We start from the raw sequence: 16,339 nt of genomic DNA on the forward strand, positions 1-16,339 counted from the left end.
GTGTACGGAGCGGAGCCGCGTGTGTACGAGGTGTACGGAGCGGAGCCGTGTGTGTACGAGGTGTACGGAGCGGAGCCGTGTGTGTACGAGGTGTATGGAGCGGAGTCATGTGTTATGAGGTGTACAGAACAGAGCTGCGTGTACGAGGTGTATGGAACAGAGCCGCGTGTACGAGGTGTACGGAGCAGAGCCATGTGTACGAGGTGTACGGAGCGGAGCCGTGTGTGTACGAGGTGTATGGAGCGGAGTCGTGTGTGTGCGAGGTGTACGGAGAGGAGCCGTGTGTTATGAGGTGTACGGAACAGAGCCGCGTGTACGAGGTGTACGGAACAGAGCCACGTGTACGAGGTGTACGGAACAGAGCCGTGTGTACGAGGTGTACGGAGCAGAGCCATGTGTGTACAAGGTGTATGGAGCGGAGCCGTGTGTGTACGAGGTGTACGGAACAGAGCCGCGTGTACGGAGCGGAGCCGCGTGTACGAGGTGTATGGAGCGGAGTCGCATGAGTACGAGGTGTACGAAGTGGAGCTGTGTGTACGAGGTGTACGGAGCAGAGCCGTGTGTACGAGGTGTACGGAGCAGAGCCGTGTGTATGAGGTGTACGGAGCAGAGCCGTGTGTACGATGTGTACGGAGCAGAGCCGTGTGTATGAGGTGTACGGAGCAGAGCCGTGTGTACGATGTGTACGGAGCAGAGCCGTGTGTACGAGGTGTACGGAGCAGAGCCGTGTGTATGAGGTGTACGGAGCAGAGCCGTGTGTACGATGTGTACGGAGCAGAGCCGTGTGTGTACGAGGTGTACGGAGCAGAGCCGCGTGTGTACGAGGTGTAAGGAGAGGAGCCGTGTGTGTATGAGGTGTATGGAACGGAGCCGCGTGTACGAGGTGTACGAAGCGGAGCTGTGTGTACGAGGTGTACGGAGTGGAGCCGCGTGTGTACTTGGTGTACGGAGCGGAGCCGCGTGTATACTTGGTGTACGGAGCGGAGCCGTGTGTGTGCGGCGTGGAGACATATGTGTACGGGATGTACGGAGCGGAGCCAAGTGTGTACGAAGCATACAAAGCGTGCTTTTCCCACGGACACAGGAGTACACGGCGGAGCCCCGAGGAGCATTTTAAAACACACACATGACGTTCCACCTGAAGTGATGTGCTTGAAGCTGACCGGAAATGAGATAATTTCTTGAGGAGATTGTAACAGAACCAGGAATGCTTCAGATCCATCACCGTGTCCTCCGACAGCGCAGACAGCAGGATTGCCTTGGAATCGGGGATGCCGGCCATGTGAGCGGATCATGATATGTACTGCATCGGGAGGTTCAGGTGGGCACTACAATGGGAGCCGGGCTGCTATAGTATCTTTATAGAATCTTTATTTCTTTCTCTCTTTTTCTTTCTCTGTTCTTTCTTTCTCATTCTCTGTTCTGTCTTTCCCTCATTTTCTTTCTCTCTCTCTGTTCTTTCTCTCTCTAATCTTTCTTTTTTCTTTCTCTCTCTCTCTGTTCTTTCTTTCCCCTCTTTCTTTCTTTTTCTTTCCTCTCTTTCTTTCTCTCTGTTCTTTCTTTACTTCTTTCTTTCTCTCTCTATTCTTTCTCTGTCTCTCTCTGTTTATTTCTTTCCCCTCTTTCTTTCTCTCTCTGTTCTTTCTCTGTCTCTCTCTTTTCTTTCTTTCTTTCTTTCTTTCTTTCTTTCCCCTCTTTCTTTCTTTCTCTTTTTTCTTTTCTCTCTCTCTCTCTCTGTTTTCTCTCTTCCTTATTGCCAGTCAGTGTGCCCATAATGCCAGCCACTGTGCCCTCAGTACAAGTCAGTGTGATCAGCAGTGCTAAATGGGTGCAATTAGGCGTGGACATGGGTGTGACTAGTTGCGGAATGGGTGTGGCCGGGCGTGGCCTAAAATTTGCAGCGCCGCAGTCTTTGTCCCTCTCTCCCTTCCTCAAAAGTTGGGAGGTATGATAGGGGCAGCTATGACCAGGGGGTCTGGTTGCCCAATGGATAGCAGTTCTGCCAGGAATTCTGTCACCATGCGTACAAAAGGGGACAGAGCTTTGGGAGGAGTACTGTACCTAAAAGCAATAAATAGGACTGAGCTGAAATACTGGGCGCAGCTCTGACTACATGTTATATAGTCGTGTTAATCTCCTCTCACTTCTTGTAACCTACAAGTGTACAAACATATTATATAGTCACCATGTGACTAGTGGGCCTGTGTAACTTCAAATGCCAGGGCTGAATTTTAGTCCCAGTCCGCCCCTGGGCATTCCACAGGTATTCAACCTGTCTGCAAGTCGCAAATCATGCAGATAAGACGACAAAAACTAAATCTCCGAGCACGCCAAAATACTCGGAGGACACCCGAGCATACTCGGAAAAACACAATCAACGAGTATACTCGCTCATCACTAGTAGCTACGTATTATACTATTTCTATTCTGGTGAAATTGATGCCACTTTAGTGGTGTCTGCCACGAATTGTTTGAAATGTGAACACTCCTGGTTGGGTCTACATCTGCTGGGTTAATTGTAGCGGAAGAGTTGTCAGTCCTCATTATACTAGTTTTACTCTATTGAAATTGATGCCACTTTTGGTGGTGTCTTCCACTAACGTTTGGAAATGTGTAGACTCCTGGTTAGGTCTGCTTCATATGTGTTGCCTGTTGCAGTAGGCCTCTGAGACCAGCAGGCCTCTACCCCCTTTGAGTCAACTACCCATGTTACTATTCTTACATTTTTCTGACAATAGTAGTCTACAAGTAGTCTACTAAACTGATATTTGTGCCACCTGAGTATGGCTGAGTATTAAAGCAGATTGAGCTGTTGCATGTGATATCAGGGCTCCCAGCACAGCAGGCCTACACCGATCCCTCACCCACCTCGTCTTAATTTGAAGTTCAATTCAGAGCTGTAAATGCTGGCCCAGACCCTGATACCTCATGCATGGCTGATTGCTGCCATACCATTCTAATATTTGTACCAGTAGCTTAGCTATCAGGGGACAGAGAGGGTGGTTACCCAGAGTCCCTCACTCTGAGCGGGCCTACCCAAAGCTACGCCACTGTACAATTACATTCTGCGGCAGAGCACTGACCGCTATGGGGCCTCAGAGCAGGCATAGGGACCGGTGCCAGCAGTGGGCCCCCACCCGTCATCACAAGTTCAACTGTATCGGCTAGATACCGATACAGCTGACCACAGTGACAAGAGGAGCATCTGACATCACCGACAGAGACACTGACAGGGGGTCACTATGATATCACTTATCGGTGCCTGCGGTCCCGAGATGTGCGGGAGCTCAGAGCAACGGAGGAACGAGGAGGAAGAGAGGCGAGTATTGGATTTATTTTCTATGGGGCTGTGTTATACTATACAGACTGCCTTTGGGGGTGCATTATATTATAGAGTTTTCCTATGGGGGTGCATTATATTAACGACTGCATTATACCATAGAGGCCGCCAATGGGGGTTCATTATTTTAGGGGCTGCATTATACTATAGAGGCTGCCTATGGGGGTGCATTATAGTAGTGGCTGCATTTTACTATAGAGTCTGCCTATGGGGGTGCACTGGCCGCTATGGGGCCCCAGAGCAGGCATGGGGACCGGTGCCAGCAGTGGGCCCCCACCCGTCATCACAAGTTCAACTGTATCGGCTAGATACCGATACAGCTGACCACAGTGACAAGAGGAGCATCTGACATCACTGACACAGACACTGACAGGGGGTCACTATGACATCACTTATCGGTGCCTGCAATCCCGAGATGTGCGGGCGCTCAGAGCAACGGAGGAACGAGGAGGAAGAGAGGCGAGCATTGGATTTATTTTCTATGGGAGTGTATTATACTATACAGACTGCCTTTGAGGTACATTATATTATAGAGTTTTCCTATGGGGGTGCATTATATTAAGGGCTGCATTATACTATAGAGGCTGCCAATGGGGGTTCATTATTTTAAGGGCTGCATTATACTATAGAGGCTGCCTATGGGAGTGCATTATATTAGTGGCTGCATTTTACTAGAGAGTCTGCCTATAGGGGTGCATTACATTAAGTGCTGCATTATACTATAGAGGCTGCCTATGGGGGTGCATTTTATTAGGGGCTGCATTATACTATACAGGCTGCCTATGGGGTGAAGTATATTAGAGGCTGCATTATACTATAGTGTGTGCCTATGGGAGTGCATTGTATTAGGGGCTGCATTATACTATAGAGGCTACCGATGTGGGGAGCATTATATTAAGGGCTGCATTATATTATACAGGCTGGCTATGGTGGTGCATTATATTAAGGGCTGCATTTGTCAGGGGCGTAACAGCAGTTGCGCTTGCCACGATAGCACAGAGATGCAGGCAGGGGTTTTGGAAATGGAGGAGTGCAGTGTTAACTCACCCAGAGGCACAAGGGGCCGTGGGTCAGGCGCCTGGGATGAGCACGGTAAGCAGTAGCCAAGGAGAACAGATATGCTGTGGAGTGTAGCACACCAGCAGGACCTGCTGCACTTGACCGCGCGTCAGCGAGGGGGTGGAGCTACCGCAAGGCACCACTGGGAGCCGGCAGCAGTGGAGGTATGCGGCGTGGGTATGGGAGAGAAATACTAGGTCAGACTAGCCAAAGGTCATACACGGAGAGGGTAGCAAAGTACAGAGGGAATCACCAAAGAATAGTCTGGACGTAGCCAATAGATCAGAAAACCAAGCCGGGCAAATAACAGTACAAGGACAGCAGACAGAAAACCTCAACAGGGATGGAACCAGATCAAAACCAAGCAGACACACAATAGTTCAGGCATGAAACACAGGCACAACAGGGTCAGACACACTCAGCCAAGGGTCAGAGTGTAAACGACAATCGATGGCCTCATAATGAGGTTATAAAAACCCTCCCAGGACCCAGAAAGAGGCCATACGAGTTAACCCTAAAATCCCCTAATCTGAGAACCCAGTAAACCATGACAGCATTATACTATAGAGCAGTGGTCCCCAACCTTTCTGACCTTGAGAGCCACAGCTCTGAGAGATGGTCGTGAGCCACATCCAGCTTTGAGAGAGGGTCACAACTCGCAAGTAGTGTTGAGCATTCCGATACCGCAAGTATCGGGTATCGGCCGATACTTGCTGTATCGGAATTCCGATACCGACTTCCGATATTTTTTCAATATCGGAATTCGGCATCGGAATCGGAAGTTCAGTTGATTGACAGCCTGACGTCATCATGATGCGCGGTGTGTGCGCATCATGATGCGCCGTCATTTCGGGCCTTCCGGGGGTCTCTGCCGGCCTGCCGGGGGCTGTGTGGACTGCCCGGGGTCTGTATCGGCCTGCCGGGGGGCTGTGCCGGCCTGCCGGTGGTCTGTGCACCCTGTGGGGGTCTGTACCGGCCTGCCGGGGGGCTGTGCCGGCCTGCCGGTGGTCTGTGCACCCTGTGGGGGTCTGTACCGGCCTGCCGGGGGGCTGTGCCGGCCTGCCGGGGGGCTGTGCTGATGTCCGGGGGTCTGTGCAAGCATCGTCCGATGGGACTACAAGTCCCATCTGGCGATGCCTGCTACCATGACAGTGATTGACACATTAGCCAATGATGGAACAGTAGTAGTCCCATCATCCGGCTAATGTGTTAAATGTTAAAAAAAAAAAAAAAAAAAAAATACTACATACATACTACATACATACTACATGCATGCTACATACATACTACATGCTACATACATACTACATATATACTACATGCATGCTACATACATACTACATGCTACATACATACTACATATATACTACATGCATGCTACATACATACTACATGCTACATACATACTACATGCTACATACATACTACATATATACTACATACATGCTACATGCTACATACATACTACATATATACTACATGCATGCTACATACATACTACATGCTACATACATACTACATATATACTACATGCATGCTACATACATACTACATGCTACATACATACTCCATATATACTACATGCATGCTACATACATACTACATGCTACATACATACTACATATATACTACATGCTTGCTACATACATACTACATGCTACATACATACTACATATATACTACATGCATGCTACATACATACTACATGCTACATACATACTACATATATACTACATGCATGCTACATACATACTACATACATACTACATGCATGCTACATACATACTACATGCTACATACATACCACATACATACTACATATATACTACATGCATGCTACATACATACTACATGCTACATACATACTACATATATACTACATGCATGCTACATACATACTACATGCTACATACATACTACATATATACTACATGCATGCTACATACATACTACATGCTACATACATACTACATATATACTACATACATACTACATACATGCTACATACATGCTACATACTGCATGCTACATACATACTACATACATACTACATACATACTACATGCTACATACATACTACATATATACTACATACATGCTACATGCTACATACATACTACATATATACTACATGCATGCTACATACATACTACATGCTACATACATGCTACATATATACTACATGCATGCTACATACATACTACATGCTACATACATACTACATATATACTACATGCATGCTACATACATACTACATGCTACATACATACTACATATATACTACATGCTTGCTACATACATACTACATGCTACATACATACTACATATATACTACATGCATGCTACATACATACTACATGCTACATACATACTACATATATACTACATGCATGCTACATACATACTACATACATACTACATGCATGCTACATACATACTACATGCTACATACATACCACATACATACTACATATATACTACATGCATGCTACATACATACTACATGCTACATACATACTACATATATACTACATGCATGCTACATACATACTACATGCTACATACATACTACATATATACTACATGCATGCTACATACATACTACATGCTACATACATACTACATATATACTACATGCATGCTACATACATACTACATGCTACATACATACTACATATATACTACATGCATGCTACATACATACTACATGCTACATACATACTACATATATACTACATGCATGCTACATACATACTACATACATACTACATGCATGCTACATACATACTACATGCTACATACATACCACATACATACTACATATATACTACATGCATGCTACATACATACTGCATGCTACATGCATGCTACATACATACTACATACATACTACATGCTACATACATACCACATATATACTACATACATACAATACATTCATACAATACATACATAGACATACAGTACATATAACATAGAGTAACATACTTACCAATACTTGTCACATTGTTCCCCGAAGCCATTGTCTTTTCCGGAATAAATATTAACATAACAAACCACAAAAATACTCACCCACGATCCGAAGCAGTCCACGAGTGTGTCCCACGACGATCTTGGGTAGAGAACGGCAGCATCATCTGAAATTCCCACACAGCAATGGCATAAAGTGAGACTAGGGACTTTTTTTTTTTTAAGTGGCGGAGGAATACAGTGCGGAAGGATACCTACCTTCCGTCATTGGATTCCTACAGCCCGTAGAGAACGGCAGCATCAGCTGATGCTGCAGTTCTCTACCCAAGACTTGTAGTCCCATCGGACGATGCCTGCACAGACCCCCGAAGCCTGCACAGACCACCGGCAGGCCGGCACAGCCCCCCGGAGCCTGCACAGACCACCGGCAGGCCGGCACAGCCCCCCGGAGCCTGCACAGCCCCCCGGCAGGCCGGCACAGCCCCCCGGCAGGCCGGCACAGCCCACCGGAGCCTGCACAGACCACCGGCAGGCCGGCACAGCCCCCCGGCAGGCAGGCACAGACCACCGGAGCCTGCACAGACCCCCTGGCAGGCCGGCACAGCCCCCCGAAAGGCCCGTACAGACCCCAGAGAGGCTGTACAAGGCAAAAACAGGGTTTTTCTTATTCCGATACCGGAAGTCCCATAGACTTGAATGGGACTTCCGGTATCTGAATCGGCAATACCGATACTTTTTTTAAAGATCGGCTGATCCATTCCGATCCGATACTTTGAAGTATCGGACGGTATCGCTCAACTCTACTCGCAAGCCATGTTCAGCTTTGAGAGATGGTCGTGAGCCACATCTGACTCCATACTCCCTCACATTAGTGGCAACCAAAGCCCCTATTATGGGTATAATGACAGCCAAAGCTTTTCCACAGAAGCATTATACCAAGATCCAAGGGTTCCCACAATCCCTCTTCAGTATGCTCCCATCGAGCACTCGCACCACACTGTCATATCCAGCTTCAAGTACCTCCTCTGATCGGTAGTATCATCCTGTCTCCAGCATACCATCCTTAATTTATCTCTAAACTCCTTTGACCAGTATATGTGCATCCAGACCTTCTCTTCTGTGCCAGACTACTCACAAAATTCAACATTTTGAGATGCGCTCTTCAAATCTCTTTGCTAGACCTGGAGCTAATGCACCAAGCTAGCAGACAGCCACGAGCCACAATTCATGAGATCGTGAGCCACATGTGGCTCCCGAGCTACAGGTTGGGGATCCCTGCTATAGAGGCTGCCTATGGGAGTGCATTATATTATGGGCTGCATTACGCTATAGAGTCTGCCTATTGGGAAGCATTTTATTAACTGCTGCATTATACTATAGAGGCTGCCTATGAGGGTGCATTATATTAGGGGCTGCATTATACTTTAGAGGCTGCCTATGAGAAGTGCATTATACTATAGAGTCTGCGTATGGGGAGTGTATTTGTCACGCTCGCGCCTTGGCTGAATGGCGCGAGCCGGGGGGTTGTGGCCCCACTGTGCCACAAACCAGACTACCCTGGAAGGGGCGTAACTACGGCAGCTTCCTTGGTCTTCACTGGAGCCTCTGATGGTGAGGTCAGGCTTGTGCGGCAGGTAGCTGCCGGGTGCCACTCCAGGGTGGTGTCTGGCTGTGGCTGCTGATCCCACTCGGGAACAGGACACCTTGACAGAGGCTATAGACAGGCAGGCAGGTGGACACGGCAGGCACGGCTGAGACACAGGGCAGGCGGGCACGGCTTGGAGACACAGGACAGGCGGGCACGGCTTGGAGACACAGGACAGGCGGGCACGGCTTGGAGACAAAGGACAGGCGGGCACGGCTTGGAGACACAGGACAGGCGGGCACGGCTTGGAGACACAGGACAGGCGGGCACGGCTTGGAGACACAGGACAGGCGGGCACGGCTTGGAGACACAGGACAGATTGGCGTGGTATGAAAAGGAGCAGGTAGGGACCTGTTCACACAGCAGGTGTAGGCAGGAGGGAGTAGTGTATTCTGGAACAAGATCTGGACCTGTTCACACAGGAGGTGTAGGCAGGAGGGAGTGGTGTATGCTGGAACAGGATCTGGACCTGTTCACACAGGAGGTACAGGTATGGATATAGGCAGGAAGGAATGGAGTATGAAGGAACAGGTTTGGGCCTGTTCACACAGGAGGTGCAGGTAGACAGAGCCGCAGGAGTGCGGAGCAGGCAGACAGAGCCGCAGGAGTGCGGAGCAGGCAGAGCCGCAGGAGTGCGGAGCAGGCAGAGCCGCAGGAGTGCGGAGCAGGCAGAGCCGCAGGAGTGCGGAGCAGGCAGAGCTGCAGGAGTGCGGAGCAGGCAGAGCTGCTAGGGAGCTGTGCAGACAGAGCTGCGAGCGTGCAGATGCACAGATAAAGTGGACACAAGGAAAGACACGGCAGGGAAGGAACCACAAACAAGGAGACTGACAGACAGAGGTAAGACTGAGTTCAGACAGAGGCACAGGGACAAAGACACTAGGACCAGGATATTCAGCCTCCTGGTAGGCAGACAGGGTACAAAGCAAGACTAGAGAATCCTCCAGAGAAGGAGACACACAGAACAGGGCCTGGCTTCCTCAGCAGCGAGATACTAACTGAGTATAGACATTGCTCAGGCAATGTTTCAGTGGGAGTGGCGAAACTAAATAGTCAAGGGCTCCAGGTGATTGGTCAGGGACAGATTACACAGGTGCACCCAGACTGCATAAGAACCAGAGAGTTCAGGCGCCGCCCCCCTATACACACAGTCTGGAAACATGGAGAGCAGAGGCACAGAGCTGGCAACAGACAGAATTCACAGCATGGCTTGAAGCAGAAAGTAAGTTGGTGTGCGAGGGATGGGAGACCATGCAGTGATGCCAGCAGGGTTGTTACAGTATTATACTATAGTGTCTTCGTATGGGGAATGTATTATACTATAGAGTCTGACTATGGGAGGTACATTATACTACAGGGTGGGCCATTTACTGTATATGGATACACCCAAATAAAATGGGAATGGTTGGTGATATCAACTTCCTGTTTGTGGCACATTAGTTTATGGGAGTGGGGAAACTTTTTAAGATGGGTGGTGACCATGGCGGCCATTTTGAAGTTGGCTATTTTGGATCCAACTTTATTTTTGCAATGGGAAGAGGGTCATGTGACACATCAAACTTATTGAGAATTTTACAAGAAAAACAATTTCTTGCACGCTGCATTACTATGTTCTAGAGGGTTGCTTTAGAATTTAGAGAACACAGAGAACCACACAATAGGTGCAGTAATAGGAACACATATGGCAGCAGTGGCTCAGTATTGGGGTATCAGCAGGGTAAGATGTGCAGGTTGGGAATAGTCCCACTGGGGACAGTGTTGAAATTATAAAACCTGAAATGTGTCTTTGTTGTTATCTCTGCAGCCGAGTCCTGGCTGGAGAAGTGGTCATATCGGTCTGGGCCAGATGGAAAAGACGTTAAAAGTGAGTGGTTCCATCAGAAAGAACGTCAGCTTTAAGTCATTATCTGTAACTGTGCTGTGATTTCTTATATGTTCTGTAGGACTGGTATTTACCACTGACCATATTGCGGTAGTATCAATATTGGTCTTTATATAGAGATTATTTTAAGCAACAGTGCGGTCATCTGCTGAGGTTCTCCTCCATTATTAAGGGTGTCACCGAGTTGTAATCAAGGTTACCTGGTTAGGGGCCCACTGAGAAGTTTCACCTCCCCTGAACCAAAACCCTAGCGATGCCTGTGATTTGTATTTTGGGTGCATTGAGGCCACTTTCCTGGTGTCTGCCCCTAATTTTATATGTTTTGGCAGCTTTTGGGAATGTTTGAAATTGTTGTGTGTACAGTACACTTGTTTTTTCCTCCCATTGACTCCAATGGCGTTCGGATATGTTTGGCGAATATTCGACGAACAAATCGGTGAAAATTGAAAAATCAGCAATCATAATGCGAGACAAACACTGAATTATTCGCTCATATCTATTCTTAATTAGAACTCCTTCACATAAGCGTATAAATCGGACTAGTGCAACGCGGGAAACCATCACATTGTACTCTGACCAATCATTCAGTGAGCCTGCACTCATCTGCGAGTTTGCCCCCAGCTCTATTTGGACTGCGGAAAAAAAAATCACAACATGCTGCAAGTGGATGTGATGAATCGGATTGCACTTGCCAATGCAAGTCACTGGGTGCGAGAAATAAATCGGACTGCACACAGACCACGAGTGTGCCGTAAAATTTTTACACACACATCTCAAAGGAAAACCAACATCTTATCAGCATCAGCCAAGTACAGTAAATTCACAACCCGAACCGTCAAAATACAATATATAGAATAGATATATAGATTGAATAGGTTGATAGAATAGACATTTTGAATAGACAGGATAGATGTCCTGTATATATTTAATGTCACAATCCCCCTATGTATAATAAACTTGTACCCTTTAGTGCCTTTCATGTGGCACTAAACCTTTAGTGACTTTCATGTAGCACTATAGGGTGTTTAGCCTTATTTAACCTATTAAATAAGTACTGTAATTTAAAAAATAATATGAGATCCCCTCTATTTTTTGATAACCAGCCAAGGTAAAGCAGACAGCTGCTGGATTATATTATCAGGCTTCTAAGGTCTTTGGATATTGGGCCCTTCCTAGGCTAAAACTACAAGCCCGCAACCACCCCAGAATTGGCAAATCACATGAGTTGTGCCAATTCGGGTGCTTGACCCAGCTCTTCCTGATTGCCCTTGTGCAGTGGCAATTAGGGTAATGATTAATGGGGTTGATGCCAGCTATGTCCTATCAGCTGTCATTAAGACCTGGTGTTAGTAATTGAGAAGTGTCTATAAGACATCCCAATTGCTAACCCAATAATTTAAAACAAAAAAAACACACACACACACACAAATGTTTTATCTTAACTAACACCCCACAACTCTAGCCCTGCTTCATAAATTTCATAAAAAAAAAAAAGCCATTCAGTCCAGGCATTCTGACGTAGTCCACCGAAGCCAAAGTAGTCCACAAAAGGGAGCCTGAAAGACATAAAAAGGGAGAGGTAAAGAAATAAAGACAAGAAACACTCCCTCATTCACCAATTTATTGTTAAAAAATAATTCATGGCGTTCCCACAACATCCACTGATTCTGTACTGGATACTATGGAACCTCGTTCTCATAACGACGCTTTATAGGTCACTCATGGTCATGTTTCATGAGTGATGATGTTAGTAACATTATCGCTCATGAGACATGACTAGGAGTGACCTACGGTTGCAGTACTGAATCAAAGCTGTCTGCTCCCTCAAGACCAGCGGCTCTGAACAGCGATGACATCAATAATTACACCGCTCATCAAAGTCTATGAGTCTATGAGAGTGTAGTGTGACTTGAAGACTTTGATGAGCACTGTAGTTACTGGTGTCGCAAAATTCAGCAACTTTGATTCTGTACCGCAACCATGGGTCACTCCTGGTCATATCTCACGAGTGATGTAGTCAATAACTCAGTAACATCATCGCTTGTGAGACATGACCGAGAGTGACATATGAAATATCATTCTCAGAACGACGCTCCATAGGTTGGAGTACAGAATCTGTGGATATCGTGGGAACACTGTGGATTACGTTGGAGCTGCGAAGATTGCTTTTCAAAATAAATTAGTGAATGAGTGTTTCTTATTTTTATTTCTTTACCTCTCTTTATTTTATATTTTTCAGGTTTCCATTTGTGGACTACTTCGGATTTGGTGGACTGTGTCGAAATCCCTGGACTGAATGTATGCTTGATTTTTTTAATAAATTGGTTAAACGGGGCTAGAGTCGGGGTGCTTTTAAAGTAAAATATTTGTGTGTTTTTTATATTACTGAGTTAGTAATGGAGATGTCTGATAGACACCTCTCCAGCACTGACACCAAGGCTTGATCCCAGCTGACATTACCCAGCAGACATCAACCTTATAAACCATTACCCCGATTGCCACAGCACCAGGGCTGAGTTTCCGAATTGGAACATTTAATGTGATCTTGTACTTTTAGACTGGGAAGTGCCCAATAACCAAGGAACTTCCAAGCCTAAAAATATAAGTCCACTGCTTTACCTTGGCTGGTTATCAAATATAGGAGGGACCCCACTTCATTTTTTTTATTTATTTAATTGGTTAAATAAGGCTAAACACCTTTAGTGGAACAAGAAAGAAAGCCACTAAAGGGTGAAAGTTTATTATATATATTGAGCTTGGAAATTATGTGTACTATCTATCTATCTACAGTGGCATGTAAATGTTTTAGCACTGCTTGGTCAAAATTACTGTTATTGTGAATAGTCAAGCAAGTTGAGGATGAAATTATCTCTAAAGGGCCTAAAGTTAAAGATGACACATTTCCTTTGTATTCTAGGCAAAAAAATATATATTTTCATCTTTGCATTTTAAAAATTACAAAAAGGAAAAAAAATGGGCAGCTGAAAAAGTTTGGGCACCCTGCATATTTAGTAACTAGTAGCACCCCCTTTTGAAAGTATCACAGCTTGTAAACACTTTTTGAAGTTTTTCAAATTTTTAAGGATTTTCATCCATTTTTCCTTGAAAAATTCTTCCAGTACTGTGAGATTCCTGGATCATCTTACATGCAGTGCTATTTTGAAGTCTAGCCACAGATTTTCAATGATGTTCAGATCAGGGGACTGTGAGGGTCATTGTAAAACCTTGAGCTTGCTCCTTTTGAGATAGTTTATTGTGAATTTTGACTTGTGTTTTAGGATCATTATCCATTTGTAGAAGCAATCCTCTTTTCAACTTCAGCTTTTTTACAGATGGTGTTATGTTTGCATCAAGAATTTGCTGAAATTTCAATGAATCCATTCTTCCTTCTTCCCGTATACTGCTCCCTGTGTCATTGGCTGCAAAAAGAACAAATTATGATTAATTGACCACCATGCTTAATGGTTGGCAAGAGGTTTCTTTCCTGAAATTCTGTGTCCTTTTATCCCCAGACATACCTTTGATCATTGTGGCCAAATAGTTCTCTTTTAACCTCTCGGTCCACAGACCTTGTGTTAGGAGTGGCGGAAGGCACTAAATAAAAATATAAATAAAGTGCCTTCACCACTCGGGGTCCACCGTGCAGAGGATGTAATAACTGCTGCTAGGTGACGACAGAGCAATCTGGCAGTAGTGTGCACAGGGTTAACTGCACCCAATGTGCACTGCACAGACTCTGTTGAACTCACAGAGTCCTAGAAACAACAACAAACACAAAAACGCTGAGTCTGTTTAGGACACAGAACTACAGCGCTGCACCTGCGGTATCTGGTCACAGGAGTAGCACTAGATGGTGGTACTTACTCCGTCTAGACCTACCGACAAGGATCGGGTGTAGAGCGTCGCAACCGCGAATGCACGCAGAGCTGCAACTGCAGCGCGGCAAGAACAGGGCCGCTGCAATGACACTGCTAACTAGCAGGCGCAATGCTGACGCTAGGCTGCTGAGGCATTGGAGCAATAGCGCGCTGGCGCTGATACTGGCAATAACTCAGGCACTCTCACAGACGTAGTATCAGAGGGTAGGGGTTTCCAATGAGTCATTCACCAGTCCATGCATCCATCAACAAACATACAGTAGCAGTATGGCTATACTAGCGCATGGCGGAACAGCCATGCACGCTTTTTATAGCGAACGGGACCTTCCGGAAATCTCCAGGTATCCAAGAGGAGCCAATGGGATCCGACACAGGACCTGAACACCTGACTCCCGAACTCCAATGGGAGTTCGTCCCATGAGCATGCTCAGACGCAGGAGTAGAGGACTTAGCCTCTGGAGAGAGTTGCCGCAAGGCAATCTCCTCTGCAGTCTCCTCTACAGCAGATGAGAGTAGGAGACTGCAGAATGTGAGGATCTAGATTTCAGCAAAGGAGAGGCAGAAATCTGACTCCTAACACCTTGTTTCCAAAATCCATAAATCCATTGGACTTGTTTAGATTTTTTTTGCATACTTCTGATTCTGATTTTTATTGTGAGGCTGCAGGAGAGGTTTTCTTCTGATGACTCTTCCATCAAGGCCATAATTGTGCATGTGTCTCTGAACAGTTTAACAATGTACCACAACTCCAGAGTCTGCTAAATCTTTCTGAAGGTCTTTTGCAGTCAAGCAGGAGTTCTGATTTGCCTCTCTAGCAATCCTAGGAGCAGCTCTCACTGAAATTTTGCTTGGTCTTTCAGAAATTATCTTGACCTCCACTGTTCCTGTTATCAGCCCTTGCTTAATTACATTTCAAACTAATTACATTTCAAAAAGGAAAGGCAAACTGAAAGCGCTTTGCTATCTTCTTATAGCCTCCTTCTGGTTTGTGGGCCACCATTTTCATTTTCAGAGTGTTAGGCAGCTTCTTAGAAGAACCCATGGCTACTGTTTTTTGACACAAGCTTAGAGGAGGCATGTTAATTAATCTCGGAAATCTTGGCCAAATTTATCTGAACGCTTAAATGACTAAACTTTTGTATATCCCCATTTTCCTATCTGTAATTTTTAAAATGTAAAAAATGAATATATATATACACCTAAAATTCAAAGAAAATGTGTCATCATTACCTTAACCCTTTAGTGACAGAGCCAATTTGGTACTTAATGAGCAAGACAATTTTTCCAATTCTGACGCTTGTCATTTTATGAGGTTATAACTCTGGAACACTTCAACGGATCCCACTGATTTGGAGACTATTTTTTGTGACATATTGTGCTTCATCTTAGTGGTAACATTTCTTCGATATTACTTGCGTTTGTTTATGAAAAAATGGAAATTTGGCAAAAATTTGAAAATTTAGCAATTTTAAAATTTTTAATTTTTGAGCCCTTAAATCAGAGTCACATCACACAAAATAGTTAATAAATAACATTTCCCACATGTCTACTGTACATCAGCACAATTT

Source organism: Dendrobates tinctorius, unplaced genomic scaffold (genome assembly GCF_039654945.1).
Source record: "Dendrobates tinctorius isolate UK_male_01 unplaced genomic scaffold, ASM3965494v1 ptg000011l, whole genome shotgun sequence".
NCBI classification, from domain to species: Eukaryota; Metazoa; Chordata; class Amphibia; order Anura; family Dendrobatidae; genus Dendrobates; species Dendrobates tinctorius.